Source organism: Oncorhynchus keta, chromosome 34 (genome assembly GCF_023373465.1).
Source record: "Oncorhynchus keta strain PuntledgeMale-10-30-2019 chromosome 34, Oket_V2, whole genome shotgun sequence".
Classification (NCBI taxonomy): Eukaryota; Metazoa; Chordata; class Actinopteri; order Salmoniformes; family Salmonidae; genus Oncorhynchus; species Oncorhynchus keta.
In genome coordinates this window covers 20,831,589-20,846,335 of record NC_068454.1, presented here as the reverse complement: position 1 = coordinate 20,846,335, position 14,747 = coordinate 20,831,589, and the positions used below count along the sequence as shown (strand labels likewise).

At 45.7% G+C, this 14,747-nt stretch overlaps 1 protein-coding gene across 4 annotated transcripts in view; it reads right to left on the bottom strand.

Moving 5' to 3' along the window:
* LOC118366814 (mannosyl-oligosaccharide 1,2-alpha-mannosidase IB) overlaps positions 1–14,747 on the bottom strand; it is a 111,947-nt gene that overhangs the window by 45,368 nt on the left and 51,832 nt on the right. The window contains exon 1 of one of the 4 annotated variants that reach the window (XM_035749532.2): positions 1,034–1,183. The exons of the other annotated variants lie outside the window; for them this stretch is intronic. The gene's annotated coding sequence lies outside the window, so the exon portion shown is untranslated. Of the gene's footprint in view, positions 1–1,033; positions 1,184–14,747 lie in introns of those variants that run through there. 4 annotated transcript variants of the gene reach the window in all.

The window sequence follows — 14,747 nt, the reverse complement described above, 5'->3', positions numbered from 1 at the left end:
AAGCCAGCTGCACCAATGTGTCGGAGGAAACACCATTTACCTGACAATAGAGGTCAGCTTGCAGGCGCCCGGCCTGCCACAAGGAGTCGCAATGAGCCCAGTAAAGCCCCCCAAACCCTGACGATGCTGGTTCAATTGTGTGCAGCCCTATGGGACTCCCGGTCATGGCTGTTGTGATACAGCCTGGGATCGAACCCGGGTCTGTAGTGACACCTCTAGCACGGAGATGCAGTGCCTTAGACACCGTGCCACTCGGGTGGTCCATCATTTGGTGTTTTTGTTGATGGTGGTGGAAAACACTGTCACAGGCATCACTCAAGAATCTCCCAAAAGAGTTCAATTGGGTTGAGATCTGAGACGGCCATGATGTATGGTTTACATCGTTTTCATCTAAACATAATCCATCTAATCCCTCCCTCCATCTGTCCTCCATGCCTCCTATCATCCCTCTGTACTTGTCACTTCATCAGTCTTATCAACATCCACTTACAACCTTTCAAATTGGGCCAATCATATCAAATGAAGCTGGATTGGCATTTATACCTGGAAGTATTTAAAGATGCCAGACATTGTAAATCTGATACAAATTGTCCCAGATAAGGTTTATTTGGGGAATAATCATAACAGCTACTTTCTTCCTCCCTACCCTCTTCTCTGCCAATTTCATTGGTGACAGATTTTCTAGCGCTCCAGTATAAATCCACACATGGCACAGAACGTGATGTTTCATTATTCACTCATTTTCTCAGTCTAATAAACTGCCGGGTGTGTGTGTGTGTGTGTGTGTGTGTGTGTGTGTGTGTGTGAGGGGGGGAAATGGAGGGGGAGGGAGAGCTCCACTCAGACAGACCAGACCCTGGGCCCAGTGTAGAGGGAGTTTGAGGGAGAACCAGACAGCTACTGCGCTGAAGCTGAGACCGAGTCCATGCCAAAGCCTCCTCTCAGCCCCCTCTATCTAGCAATCTCAACCACACTCTGCTCTTTGACGCTCCCCTCTACACATTTTGCATTCTCCCTAACCCCTTCCTCTCACCTCTCTTGCATCTCTTCAACAGCTCACCCTCTCTGTTCCTCCTGAGTAAACAGCATGTGGGTCTGGCTTAATGATCAGTGTGGAGTAAGGGAAGCCAATCTCCTCATGGCCAACTCAGACCACGCTCTGCTCCTTCCGCCCACCACCAAATGACTGGCTCTGCACTGGAACATCTGCTGCTGCAGCATCTACAGTATAATAACAATATATGTTATTTAGCAGACACTTTTACCAAAAGCGACATAGTTATGTGTGCATAAATTTGACATATGGGTGGTTCTGGGAATCGAACCCACTACCCTGGCGTTACCGGCGCTAAGCTCTACCACCTGAGCTACAAAGGACCATCTGTCCATTAGCCGGCTCCTATGAGCATCTCGGACTGGGCCTTTCACTGAGGACATGACCCTACATACACAGATTGACTGGGGGGCCAAGCCAGAGACAATTCAGAACACAACTGGTTATATACTAATGACTGGATTAAAGCTGTAAGTCATATCTCTCTTCCCAAAGGGTTTGCTGTTAGCTCCACAGAACTACAACACCAGAGATTGTAAACAGAACACAGTGGGTCTGTTAACACAGAGGGCTTGATCGGAGTCTTGCTTTCCACTGTGTTTGAGATGACATTCAGCGCCCTGCCTTCTCAGTGAAGCTGAGAATCCCAATGAGGATTTACAAAGTTATTTTCTGATTGTCTATTATTTACTGTTAAGGTTAACTAGAGAGTCAAGATATCAACAATGACAAGAGGATGCCTGCTGGATGCCTTAAGCTGCAGTTACGACGCAACTTGCACGCAATTTTAGTTGCTTGGAACACAGTTGCTTCTCGATTGCTCCATGAAACACCCCGCCTGCAACTAATAAACTTGATTGCATCCAATTGAAACTTTTCAACTTTGTGTAACTAGTTGCAAGCAACAGCCAATCACAACTAATGCTTTTGTCACATGATCCATTCAAAGATTTGGGAAGTTGTCATGTCAACAAAACAGCTGTCAGTGCTGTGGAAACCGTGTTCAACGTGGACAGAAGAAACATTACCCAAACTAGCACTGTATAAAGAAATACTGGAATCAGGGCTGGTACATGGTTTGGAAGTCAATGAATACAATTTCTGAAGTGAACCCAGACCTCTCTCTGACCAGTTTAAACAAAAATTGTTCAACATGTGCTGCGCCAGCTAGCAAACTCATTAGCTCATTGCAAGCTACACTATATATAGACACAAAAGTATATGAACACCCGTTCAAATCAGTGGATGAGGCTGTTTCAGCCACACCTGTTGCTGACAGGTATAAAACCGAGCACACAGACATACAATCTCCATAAATAAACATGGGCAGTGGAATGGCCTTACTGAAGAGCTCAGTGACTGTCAAAGTGGCACCGTCATAGAATGCCACTTTTCCAATAAGTGAGTTTGTTAAATTTCTGCCCTGCTAGAGCTGCCCCGTTCAACTGTAAGTGCTGTTATTGTGAAGTGTAACGTCTAGAAACAGATATAGCTCAGCCGCGAAGTGGTAGGCCACACAAGCTCACAGAACGGGACCGCCGAGTGCTGAAGCACGTAGCATGTAGCACGTAAAATCGTCTGTCCTCAGTTGCAACACTCACTACAGAGTTCCAAAATGACTCTGGAAGCAACGTCAGCACAAGAGCTGTTCGTTGGGAGCTTCATGAAATTGGGTTTTCATGGCCGAGTAGCCGCACACAAGCCTAGGCCCTTTAGTTCCAGTGAAGGGAAATCTTAACGCTATAGCATACAATGACATTCTAGATGATTCTGTGCTTCCAACTTTGTGGCAACAGTTTGGGGAAGGCCCTTTCTTGTTTCAGCATGCCAATGACCCCGTGCACAAAGCGAGGTCCATACAGAATTTGTTTGTCGAGATCGGTGTGGAAGATCTTGACTGGCCTGCACAGAGCCCTGACCTCAACCCCATCGAATACCTTTGGGATGAATTGGAACACCTACTGCAAGCCTTTCAATAGCCCAACATCAGTGCCCGACCTCACGAATGCTTGGGGCTGAATGGAAGCAAGACCCGCCAGCAATATTCCAACATCTAGTGGAAAGTCTTCCCAGAAGAGGAGGTTGTTATAGCAGCAAAGGGGAGGACCAACTCCACATTAATGCCCATGATTTTGGAATAAGATCTTTGACGAGCAAGTGTCCACATACATTTCATGACCAAAAGTATCTCGCGAGCTTGATCAAAGTGTTGCCAACTTCATTTTGTCTAGCTAGCTAAATTGTACAACCAGCATTTTGTCTAAATCAATAATTTGTGAAATCACGATGTAATGCAGCAGATGACATGGCGTGAGTTTAGAATTCTCACACAATACCATAGAAGCAGCTTCAATTTGATTGGCTGTTGCATACAATTTTAATCGTGTTTAAGTTGCTTCATGTAACAGCAAAGCCGCTTTAGATCTCACTTGCAACCTGCAACTACAACAAAAATGGTGTGAATGTTGCTTTGTGTAACTCCAGCCTTAGGTCTGAGAACATTACATTGGAGATTACATGGGATAAGTCATCTGATAACTTCTTTCTTGCCGAAAGTTCTTCTTGCATTCTCTCATTTGATATTTTTAAAAGAGGAAGAACTATAACATGACTAATGTGCATGACTATTGCAGAGATCATGTGGGCTTTGAACCGCTAACCAAGGGAACAAACTGCCTTCTGGCTGTTTTTTTGTGCACTCCATCACTCTACAGAAGCCTATGTAATATCCAATGTGTTATTTTAAGTGTACCAGGCCACTCACAGATTAACATATCTTGTGTAAACTTTCAACAAATTACTTCTATGGCTGAAGGGCAAGAGCAGCAACGTTTCCTGAAAGTTGGAATACACAAAGTCATCCGACAAGAACTATGTGTGGAGACTTCTGTGCATTCGGTACAGCAGCATAGCTGAAGTAAACAAAGGTCTACCAGATCCTTCAAACACCAGCGGTATGCAGGTACTTTAGGCAGTGTAAACTAATCACACAATCTACACCAATCCATCTGTGTCAAAAATTGAGATCAAGGAGTTTGAGAAGGGGAAACCAGGGAAAATCTCTAGTGTGCTTTATCAAATAGCCATACCAGGGACTGTTGGAAATAATATACAGGTAACTGCAAAAAAATAAAAGAAACACCAACATAAAAAGTGTCTTAATAAGGTGTTTGGCCACCACGAGCTAAAAGAGCTTCAATGGGCCTGGGCAAAGATTCTACAAGTGTCTGGAACTCTATTGGAGGGATGCAACACCATTCTTCAACAAGAAATTCCATAATTGTGTTTTTTTTGTTGGTGGTGTAAAAGGCACCGCTCCAAAACCTCCCACAAGTGTTCAATTGAGTTGAGATCTGAGACAGCCATGACGTATGGTTTAAATCATTTTCATGCACATCAAATCCTTTGGTGACCACTCATGCCCTGTGGATGGGGGCATAGCCATGGTAGCCAAAATAATGGGCACCTGGTCCTGCCCTAAGCCTGAGGGGATGTTAATTACTTAGGAATAGCTCAGGAACTACACCTGTGTGGAAGCATCTGTTTTTAAGATACTTTGTATAACTCATTCAAGTGTTTCCTTTATTTTGTCAGTTACCTGTATTCTACAGCTATTTTAGGTCTGTTGCTGTTTATTAATAACGAGTACAATGAACTCTTCAGCTATTTTTTTTGTCATGTTTTGATATAGGCTAATCCAGTAACTGAAGCAGGAAGACTAGGCCTGTACTTTGAGTTGGCAATACTTCTTATACATCCATGTAGGGCTGTAGGCACCAAAACTAGACACAGTAAGATGGGAAAAGGATTTCTGACACGCTTATATCTTTCCTTTTTTTCAGATTAACCTAGTACTTATACGCACTGGGGTTAACCCTGAACTCAATGAAGTGTGTGGCTGAGATCCTTGATTTAAACGACATGTGTGCACGTGTGTGTGTGTGAGAGAATGGAAGTGTGCATGTGCGCAGCTGCTGACAGACTTTTCACACCCGGAGAACATCCATTCTCACATCCAGTCTCTCAGCGTAGGCTTCTAGCCTGGGTGGTAACTAAACCTGCAGAAGATGCAACCACTCAGAATTGAGGAGAACATTTATCTCCGACCTACCAACATTCCTTTCATTACAAAGGAGAGGTGCTCCCCCCTCCTAATTCGGTTGGCGCCTGCCTAAAACAGCTAGGCTTTTTGATTTCTATGGTGAAATTTTGAGCTTGTCTCTTCTCAATGTCTCCATCTTTCCATATTTCTCTCTCCTCCATCTCTCCCTCTCAATCTTCTGCTCCCTACCATGGCCCATCTCCAGAGGGACTGTGTGATGAGGCTGTGGGCTGTGTGCTGTGGGACCTGCCAGTCACTATATACGGCCTGATGAATATTTACTGAGCTACAGCACTTTGATGAAATTCTGGAGCAGTGAATGTGAGCGAAGCCTCGTTTTAGGGACACCTACACTGTGGTGAGCAGCAGATGTTCTTCCTTCCTCCTCCCAATGGTCTCACTCTGCATGATGGGTCTTCCCAACATGACGTCCTGTACCATTATTAAGCGTTCCCCCTTCCAGTCATTAGTACAAATATGAATATTTATAGAAGATGTTAACAACTCCAGAGCTGCAGAGTTGAGGAATTGGCTCCTGAGTGGCCCATTCAATAGTGTTACTCCGAAGAACAGTTTCTCTTGTCATAAATATGATGTTTTGTCAAACAAAAGGGGGAGCTAATTTTGTGCTCCTTTTTAGGCTGTCATTAAAGTGGATTGTTCAAAAGAGTTCTAACTTTCTCCTTATCCCGTTTTCCTTGTGTGAGGGGCTTATACGCATTCCGAACAGACTCAGAAGAGGGAAAATCAGTTTGCTTTCCTGCCTGCCGTCCAATTTGGCACCAGCCTGCCTGTTAAAAGTTGAATCAGAGTGTAACGCTGGGAATATGGGAAAAGGGGAGAGTTGGAGCAGCTGAGAGGGAAATGTGACAATATCCTGTTGGGAGGGACCCGGAGCTAGCTTGAGTCTCTGCAATTATTCCCTAGCCCCAATATAGTGTACTACTTTTGACCAGAGCCCATTGGGCAAACCAGTAGTGCGCTATATAGGGACTAGTGGGCAAGTTTGGACGCAGTCTCTCATCTCACCGGGTCTCTAACGCTGCTAGCAAGTCCAGGCCAACCTCAACTTCAGCACTGAGAGAAATAAATACATACTATAAGGTTATTAAATCAGGGTGACATGCAACAATTCCTCCATAAACATCCTCTCCAAGGATAGAGCCCATGTAACACACACCCCTAGAAACACACTGTACGGTACAGAACATACGTGCCAAACAGAGATGTGTTTACTACTGGCACAGTACTCACTACTGTGCACTGCTGCACTAATGCATATGGATTGATAAGAAATATCACAAACACAAATATGCAAACAAACCAACACTGGAGACTAGAGATGTTGTGCTGGCTTATTGGAGGCGTTCGCTCATTTCAGAGTGTCGGATATTGACTGGGGAGTTTCTCAGCAGTTAGAGAATAAGAGATACAGGCTGACTATAACCTGACTCACCAGGCTGAGCCTCATCTCTCCTTACTCATCTCTCTTTCTCCCACACTCCCTCAAGCTGAAATCAGTGTCTCTGGCCCCTCCAGCTGTCATTATAAAGTCATCACCACCACATCATCCCTCCCCACTCAGGATTCATCCACTACCACAGTTAAAGCATCCATCCCAGTGATCCCACAGCACAGCCGGCCTGGGAAGCTTTAAGACTAACGTCGCCACTGCTGTATCATTTCCCACAAGAGCAGCGACAAGCTCCCTCGCTCTCTCACCAACATGGTCGTCCAACAAGGAAATGACTGTTCATTAGGAGGATATTAGCCACCCGGGGAGCACAGTTCGACAACCAGCAGAAGACTATGTGTGTAATTGTAGATGTTATCAGAGCTCCGACAGGGGGGCTAATGGGAATGGGAATATTGTAATGAGCTTATAAATATTGAGGAGAGATGAGAATATAACCCTGGGGGAGGGACTTAGTCTCGTCAATCCCACATCCCCTGAGGTGTGATTGGAGGAATCCATCTGTCATAATAGAGCTCCTCAGCTTAGTCTTAAAAATCAGAAATTAGTTACCTCTGGTTCGTTCAGCCATTCATATGGGGGAAAGAATGGGGTTTTGGGATAAACGCCGAAAATAAGGTCTGAGGTAAACACAGGCTTAGGCGACATGTTTTGTTCAATGAGATAAAATGCTTTAAAATTCATAAAAGTGAAATTAGCTGATGAAGATTGTGTTTACCACAGACCTTTTTGGCATCAATTTAAATACAGAAACATTTATTTCCCATTGGCTTTGAATGAGCCATTGCGTAGTTAATGCCTACAAAAACAATGCTTTCTATAGCTGCTCATGTTTAGAGCCACTGAAGGCATAATTTAGAACGCCAAAGTGGTATTACATCCTGTTGCTCTGTGATCCCTCCCTCAACCATCCTTGCTTTGGACCTAATTGGAGTGCATTATTTTCTCAGGTTGCTTCTTATGAACCTTCCCTGTGTATTTTCAAGAGGTGTTCCATACATTACCACTTGTGAATTCTACTCTGATCTTGCCACCAGTGAACACAAACTGACATGCACACCTCCCTCTCCTCCAGCCTCATTTCGCTGCATATTCCCTCCACATTGCTCTCTCCTCATCTTCCCCTTCATGTTTCTCTCCATCTCCCTCAACTCCTTTAACTCAGCACCTCCCTCTTCTCTAGCCCTCTTTTTCTCTCCTCACCCTACCCTCTGGACAGAGATGGTATGTGTAGTCTCTCAGTGAGTCTCAGACATCTGGGTTCTGAATGATCCTATTTGGTTCTTCATCCCATTATCAGACATCCACTGCTAGGTTTCTCGTCATCTCCTCTCCTCCGCCCAACGTGCGTTAATCAGAACTCTCCCACGGGCGCATTGCCATGGCGCCATTTCACAGCCCTTCCCAGAATGCTCCAATGTGCTATTCTGCCCTGGGAAACGACCATATAAACATGACCTACATGTTAAAAAACAACCAACTGACTAACGACCTGCAAACTGGGGAAGGAAGAGGAGCTGTCGACCACGGGATGGCTCCAAATGTATGATCCTATTATCTAATAAATCTGTAATAACAACTAATCTTAAGTGCTAACAGCTAGGCTAGCAGGTTTGTAGTGTATTACAGAGAAACAAAACACGAAACAGATAAGGGACGACACAGATAACCCATTACATTGACCAGATACTTCATTGGCCGCTCTAACAAAGAAAAGGCATTCCTTTAAAAAATGGAAGGCAGTCGGGAAGAGGCAAGATCCGGTGGGACCATTCTAGGCAATGAGAGGGCAGAAACGAGTGTAATAACGGGCACGACTCCAAAATAAAAAGTGTTTATTCTCAAACTTGCTGGGATGTCACGTAACCTATTTATATCAGTGCACTCGTAAGCATTACGAAACTTCTATTTGAGCAAATAAGCCATTCGATTTTTTTGTTAACCAAATACGACACTTGCTCATTGACCTCCATACAAAAATTCCTTGCTTGGTGAGCGAAAAAAAAAAACGCAACCTGCTGGAGAAGACAGATTTTGGGCCCAGTTATTCCTCTCGCTCCGCCTCTGCATCTCTGGGGAAGACCAGGCATCCAAACAAACCTGAACTCAGCTGCCCCTTTAATCGCTATGGCAACTGCTCTCTGAGCTGAGCAGAGTAGGGAGCCAGAGGGTGGGGCTGGAGGGAGAGATCCTTTCTGGAAGACAACCTGGATTCTACTGTGTGATGGTAATACAAAGTGAGCCCTGCTATGCTGTCTGGGGTTGTAGGAAGGACAGGCAGGTGTCCATATCATGTCTCATTTCTCATCCTATCCCACAATTCAGCAGGCCTTTAGACAGTGCATACCAAGAGTACCATTCTTTGTGACGTCACTATGCATCAGCCTATTTATAAAGGGACGTGAAATAAGAGCGAAGGGAGGGAGCAACTTATTGGAATGAGATCCAGCCCTGGTTGCGTAATATCCTCGGGAGTGGGATCTCCTGGGCTTGGTCATTGAACCATCAACATCCAGGCAATGCAAGCAGACAAGCTTTTACAAAAACACTGCATAAGGACTGCATAGATGAGTTAGGAGATCCTAAGTGCACTGAAAACACTCCCAATCCAATTGGAGTTAAATGTCACCATAAACGTTACTTGATTTTAAAAAATGTCGTTATCGGACCACATCAATGCCGTTAATGTTGATAAACCTGAGGTGGTTATTACATTGTGTGTATTATCTGCCTGGCCTGGCCCTGCCGTGGGACTGCTTGGCCAGTGGTGTGGCTTTCAGTCCAGTTTACAGTGCGGATCAATGTAACCCGACCCTGTGCTCCCCAGAGAGCAGTTTCCTGTAAACACCAGAGAATCCGTCAGTGTGTTTAAAGATTAGAGCCTTGTCAGTCTGCTCTCCACCCTTCCACAGTAAACAGAACGACATTCTTTCGCCGCTCTGCTCTCTGTGACCGATGGATGACCACAATTACAGGTCAAACGCTTTCCAACCGAATCCATGCTCAGGTCGATGGGACTGACAGACTATGATCCCATTATGTGAGTGAGTGGGCCAGACAGTGAGGGATATGACTATGGACTGACAAGAGGGATGACACTGCTCCTAAAAGAAGTCAGTTAACCACCCACAAGTAGGTTTTATTTTTTTATTTTTTTATTTCACCTTTATTTAACCAGGTAGGCTAGTTGAGAACAAGTTCTCATTTGCAACTGCGACCTGGCCAAGATAAAGCATAGCAGTGTGAACAGACAACACAGAGTTACACATGGAGTAAACAATTTAGCAAGTCAATAACACAGTAGAAAAAAATGGGCAGTCTATATACAATGTGTGCAAAAGGCATGAGGAGGTAGGAAGTGTTGGAAGCCATTTTGTAGATGACATCGCCGAAGTCGAGGATCGGTAGGATAGTCAGTTTTACTAGGGTAAGCTTGGCAGCGTGAGTGAAGGAGGCTTTGTTGCGGAATAGAAAGCCGACTCTGGATTTGATTTTTGATTGGAGATGTTTGATGTGAGTCTGGAAGGAGAGTTTGCAGTCTAGCCAGACACCTAGGTACTTATAGATGTCCACATATTCAAGGTTGGAACCATCCAGGGTGGTGATGCTAGTCGGGCATGCGGGTGCAGGCAGCGATCGGTTGAAAAGCATGCATTTGGTTTTACTCGCGTTTAGGAGCAGTTGGAGGCCACGGAAGGAGTGCTGTATGGCATTGAAGCTCGTTTGGAGGTTGGATAGCACAGTGTCCAATGACGGGCCGAAAGTATATAGAATGGTGTCGTCTGCGTAGAGGTGGATCAGGGAATCGCCCGCAGCAAGAGCAACATCATTGATATATACAGAGAAAAGAGTCGGCCCGAGAATTGAACCCTGTGGCACCCCATAGAGACTGCCAGAGGACCGGACAGCATGCCCTCCGATTTGACACACTGAACTCTGTCTGCAAAGTAATTGGTGAACCAGGCAAGGCAGTCATCCGAAAAACCGAGGCTGTTGAGTCTGCCGATAAGAATTTGGTGATTGACAGAGTCGAAAGCCTTGGCGAGGTCGATGAAGACGGCTGCACAGTACTGTCTTTTATCGATGGCGGTTATGATATCATTTAGTACCTTGAGTGTGGCTGAGGTGCACCCGTGACCGGCTCGGAAACCAGATTGCACAGCGGAGAAGGTACGGTGGGATTCGAGATGGTCAGTGACCTGTTTGTTGACTTGGCTTTCAAAGACCTTAGATAGGCAGGGCAGGATGGATATAGGTCTATAGCAGTTTGGGTCCAGGTGTCTCCCCCTTTGAAGAGGGGGATGACTGCGGCAGCTTTCAATCCTTGGGGATCTCAGACGATATGAAAGAGAGGTTGAACAGGCTGGTAATAGGGGTTGCGACAATGGCGGCAGATAGTTTCAGAAATAGCGGGTCCAGATTATCAAGCCCAGCTGATTTGTACGGGTCCAGGTTTTGCAGCTCTTTCAGAACATCTGCTATCTGGATTTGGGTAAAGGAGAACCTGGAGAGGCTTGGGTGAGGAACTACGGGGGGGGAGCTGTTGGCCGAGGTTGGAGTAGCCAGGCGGAAGGCATGGCCAGCCGTTGAGAAGTGCTTATTGAAGTTTTCGATAATCATGGATTTATCGGTGGAGACCGTGTTTCCTAGCCTCAGTGCAGTGGGCAGCTGGGAGGAGGTGCTCTTGTTCTCCATGGACTTCACAGTGTCCCAGAACTTTTGGAGTTGGAGTTACAGGATGCAAACTTCTGCCTGAAGAAGCTGGCCTTAGCTTTCCTGACTGACTGCGTGTATTGGTTCCTGACTTCCCTGAACAGTTGCATATCACGGGGCTATTCGATGCTATTGCAGTCCGCCACAGGATGTTTTTGTGCTGGTCGAGGGCAGTCAGGTCTGGAGTGAACCAAGGGCTGTATCTGTTCTTGGTTCTGCATTTTTGAACGGAGCATGCTTATCTAAAATGGTGAGGAAGTTACTTTTAAAGAATGACCAGGCATCCTCAACTGACGGGATGAGGTCAATGTCCTTCCAGGATACACGGGCCAGGTCGATTAGAAAGGCCTGCTCACAGAAGTGTTTTAGGGAGCGTTTGACAGTGATGAGGGTGGTCGTTTGACTGCGGCTCCGTGGCGGATACAGGCGATGAGGCAGTGATCGCTGAGATCCTGGTTGAAGACAGCGGAGGTATATTTGGAGGGCCAGTTGGTCAGGATGACGTCTATGAGGGTGCCCTTGTTTACAGAGTTAGGGTTGTACCTGGTGGGTTCCTTGATGATTTGAGTGAGATTGAGGGCATCTAGCTTAGATTGTAGGACTGCCGGGGTGTTAAGCATATCCCAGTTTAGGTCACCTAACAGAACAAACTCTGAAGCTAGATGAGGGGCGATCAATTCACAAATGGTGTCCAGGGCGCAGCTGGGAGCTGACGGGGTCGGTAGCAGGCGGCAACAGTGATAGACTTGTTTCTGGAGAGAGTAATTTTCAAAATTAGTAGTTCAAACTGTTTGGGTATGGACCTGGAAAGTATGACATTACTTAAACCACATCATCATAACACGTGGAATAAATCCACAATGAGTAACGATAGCTATATACACGGGTACCAGTATCGAGTTGACGTGCAAGGGTACGAGGTCATTGTGTGTGCGTGTGCGCGCGTGTGTATGTATGTATATTCAGACCCCTCGACTTCTTACACATTTTGTTATGTTGCATCCTTATTCTAAAATCAATCTACACACAATGACAAGATAAAACAGACTTACAATTTTTGTAATTTATTTTACAAAATATATATAATTTACTGGCCTCCCAGGTGGCGCAGTGGTTAAGGGCGCTGTACTGCAGCGCCAGCTGTGCCACCAGAGACTCTGGGTTCGCGCCCAGGCTCTGTCGTAACCGGCCGCGACCGGGAGGTCCGTGGGCGACGCACAATTGACTAGCGTCGTCCGGGTTAGGGAGGGGTTGGCCGGTAGGGACATCCTTGTTTCATCGCACCAGCGACTCCTGTGGCAGGCCGGGCGCAGTGCGCGCTAACCAAGGTTGTCAGGTGCAGGTGTTTCCTCCGACACATTGGTGCGGCTGGCTTCCGGGTTGGATGCGCGCTGTGTGGCTTGGTTGGGTTGTCTATTGGAGGACACACTTTCAACCTTCGTCTCTCCCGAGCCCGTACGGGAGTTGTAGCGATGAGACAAGATAGTAGCTACTAAAAAAAACAATTGGATACCACCAAATTGGGGAGAAAGCGGGGTAAAGAAAATATATCATAAATATATATCATAAATATATATATATATATATATATATATATATATATATAGTGCTCAAAAAAATAAAGGGAACACTTAAATAACACATCCTAGATCTGAATGAATGAAATATTCTTATTAAATACTTTTTTCTTTACATAGTGGAATGTGCTGACAACAAAATCACACAAAAATTATCCATGGAAATCAAATTTATCCACCCATGGAGGTCTGGATTTGGAGTCACGCTCAAAATTAAAGTGGAAAACCACACTACAGGCTGATCCAACTTTGATGTAATGTCCTTAAAACAAGTCAAAATGAGGCTCAGTAGTGTGTGTGGCCTCCACGTGCCTGTATGACCTCCCTACAACGCCTGGGCATGCTCCTGATGAGGTGGCAGATGGTCTCCTGAGGGATCTCCTCCCAGACCTGGACTAAAGCATCCGCCAACTCCTGGACAGTCTGTGGTGCAACGTGGCGTTGGTGGATGGAGCAAGACATGATGTTCCAGATGTGCTCAATTGAATTCAGGTCTGGGGAACGGGCGGGCCAGTCCATAGCATCAATGCCTTCCTCTTGCAGGAACTGCTGACACTCCAGCCACATGAGGTCTAGCATTGTCTTGCATTAGGAGGAACCCAGGGCCAACCGCACCAGCATATGGTCTCACAAGGGGTCTGAGGATCTCATCTGAGTGACTAATGGTAGTCAGGCTATCAGCCAGGAAGCATAGGAACTGAGAAGTGGTCTGTGGTCCCCCCCTGCAGAACCACTCCTTTATTGGGGGTGTCTTGCTAAATGCCTATACTTTCCACCTGTTGTCTATTCCATTTGCACAACAGCATGTGAAATTTATTGTCAATCAGTGTTGCTTCCTAAGTGGACAGTTTGATTTCACAGAAGTGTGATTGAATTAGAGTTACATTGTGTCGTTTAAGTGTTCCCTTTATTTTTTTGAGCAGTGTATATATAATTTACTTAGGTATTCAGACCCTTTACTCAGTACTTAACAAAAAGTTAAATACAACCTTTATTTAACTAGGCAGGTCAGTAAAGAACAAATTCTTATTTACAATGTCCTACCTTATTGTCCGACCTGGACAACGTTGGGCCAATTGTGCACCGCCCTATGGGACTCCCAAACATGTGATACAGCCTGGAATGAAACCAGGGACTGTAGAGATGCCTCTTGCACTGAGATGCAGTGCCTGAGACCACTGCTCCACTTGGGAGCACTCGGGAGGCACTTTTGGCAGCAATTACAAACTAGAGTCTGCTTGGATATGACTACAATCTTTGCACACCTGTAGTTTATCCCATTCTTCTCGGCAGATATCTCAAGCTCTGTCAGCATGGTTGGGGAGAGTTGCTGCACAGCTATTTTTAGGTCACTCCAGAGATGTTTGATCTGGTTCATGGTGAACCTTCGCCCCAGTCTGAGGTCCTGAGCAGGTTTTCATCAAGGATATCGGTACTTTTCTCCGTTCATCTTTACCTTGATCTTGACTAGTTTCCCAGTCCCTGGCCCTGAAAAACAACCACACAGCATGATGCTGCCACCACCACCATGCTTCACCGTAGGGATGGTGCCAGGTTTCCTCCAGACGCGACACTTGGGATGCAGGCCAAAGAGTTCAATCTTGGTTTCATCAGACCAGAGAATCTTAGGTGCCTTTTGGCAAAATCCAAGCGGGCTGTCATGTGCCTTTTACTGAGGAGTGGCTTCCTTCTGACCACTACCATGAAGGCCTGATTTGGTGGAGTATTGCAGAGATGGTTGTCATTCTGGAAGGTTCATCCATCTCCACAGAGGAACTCTGGAGCTCTGTCAGAGTGACCATCTGGTTCTTGGTCACCTCCCTGACC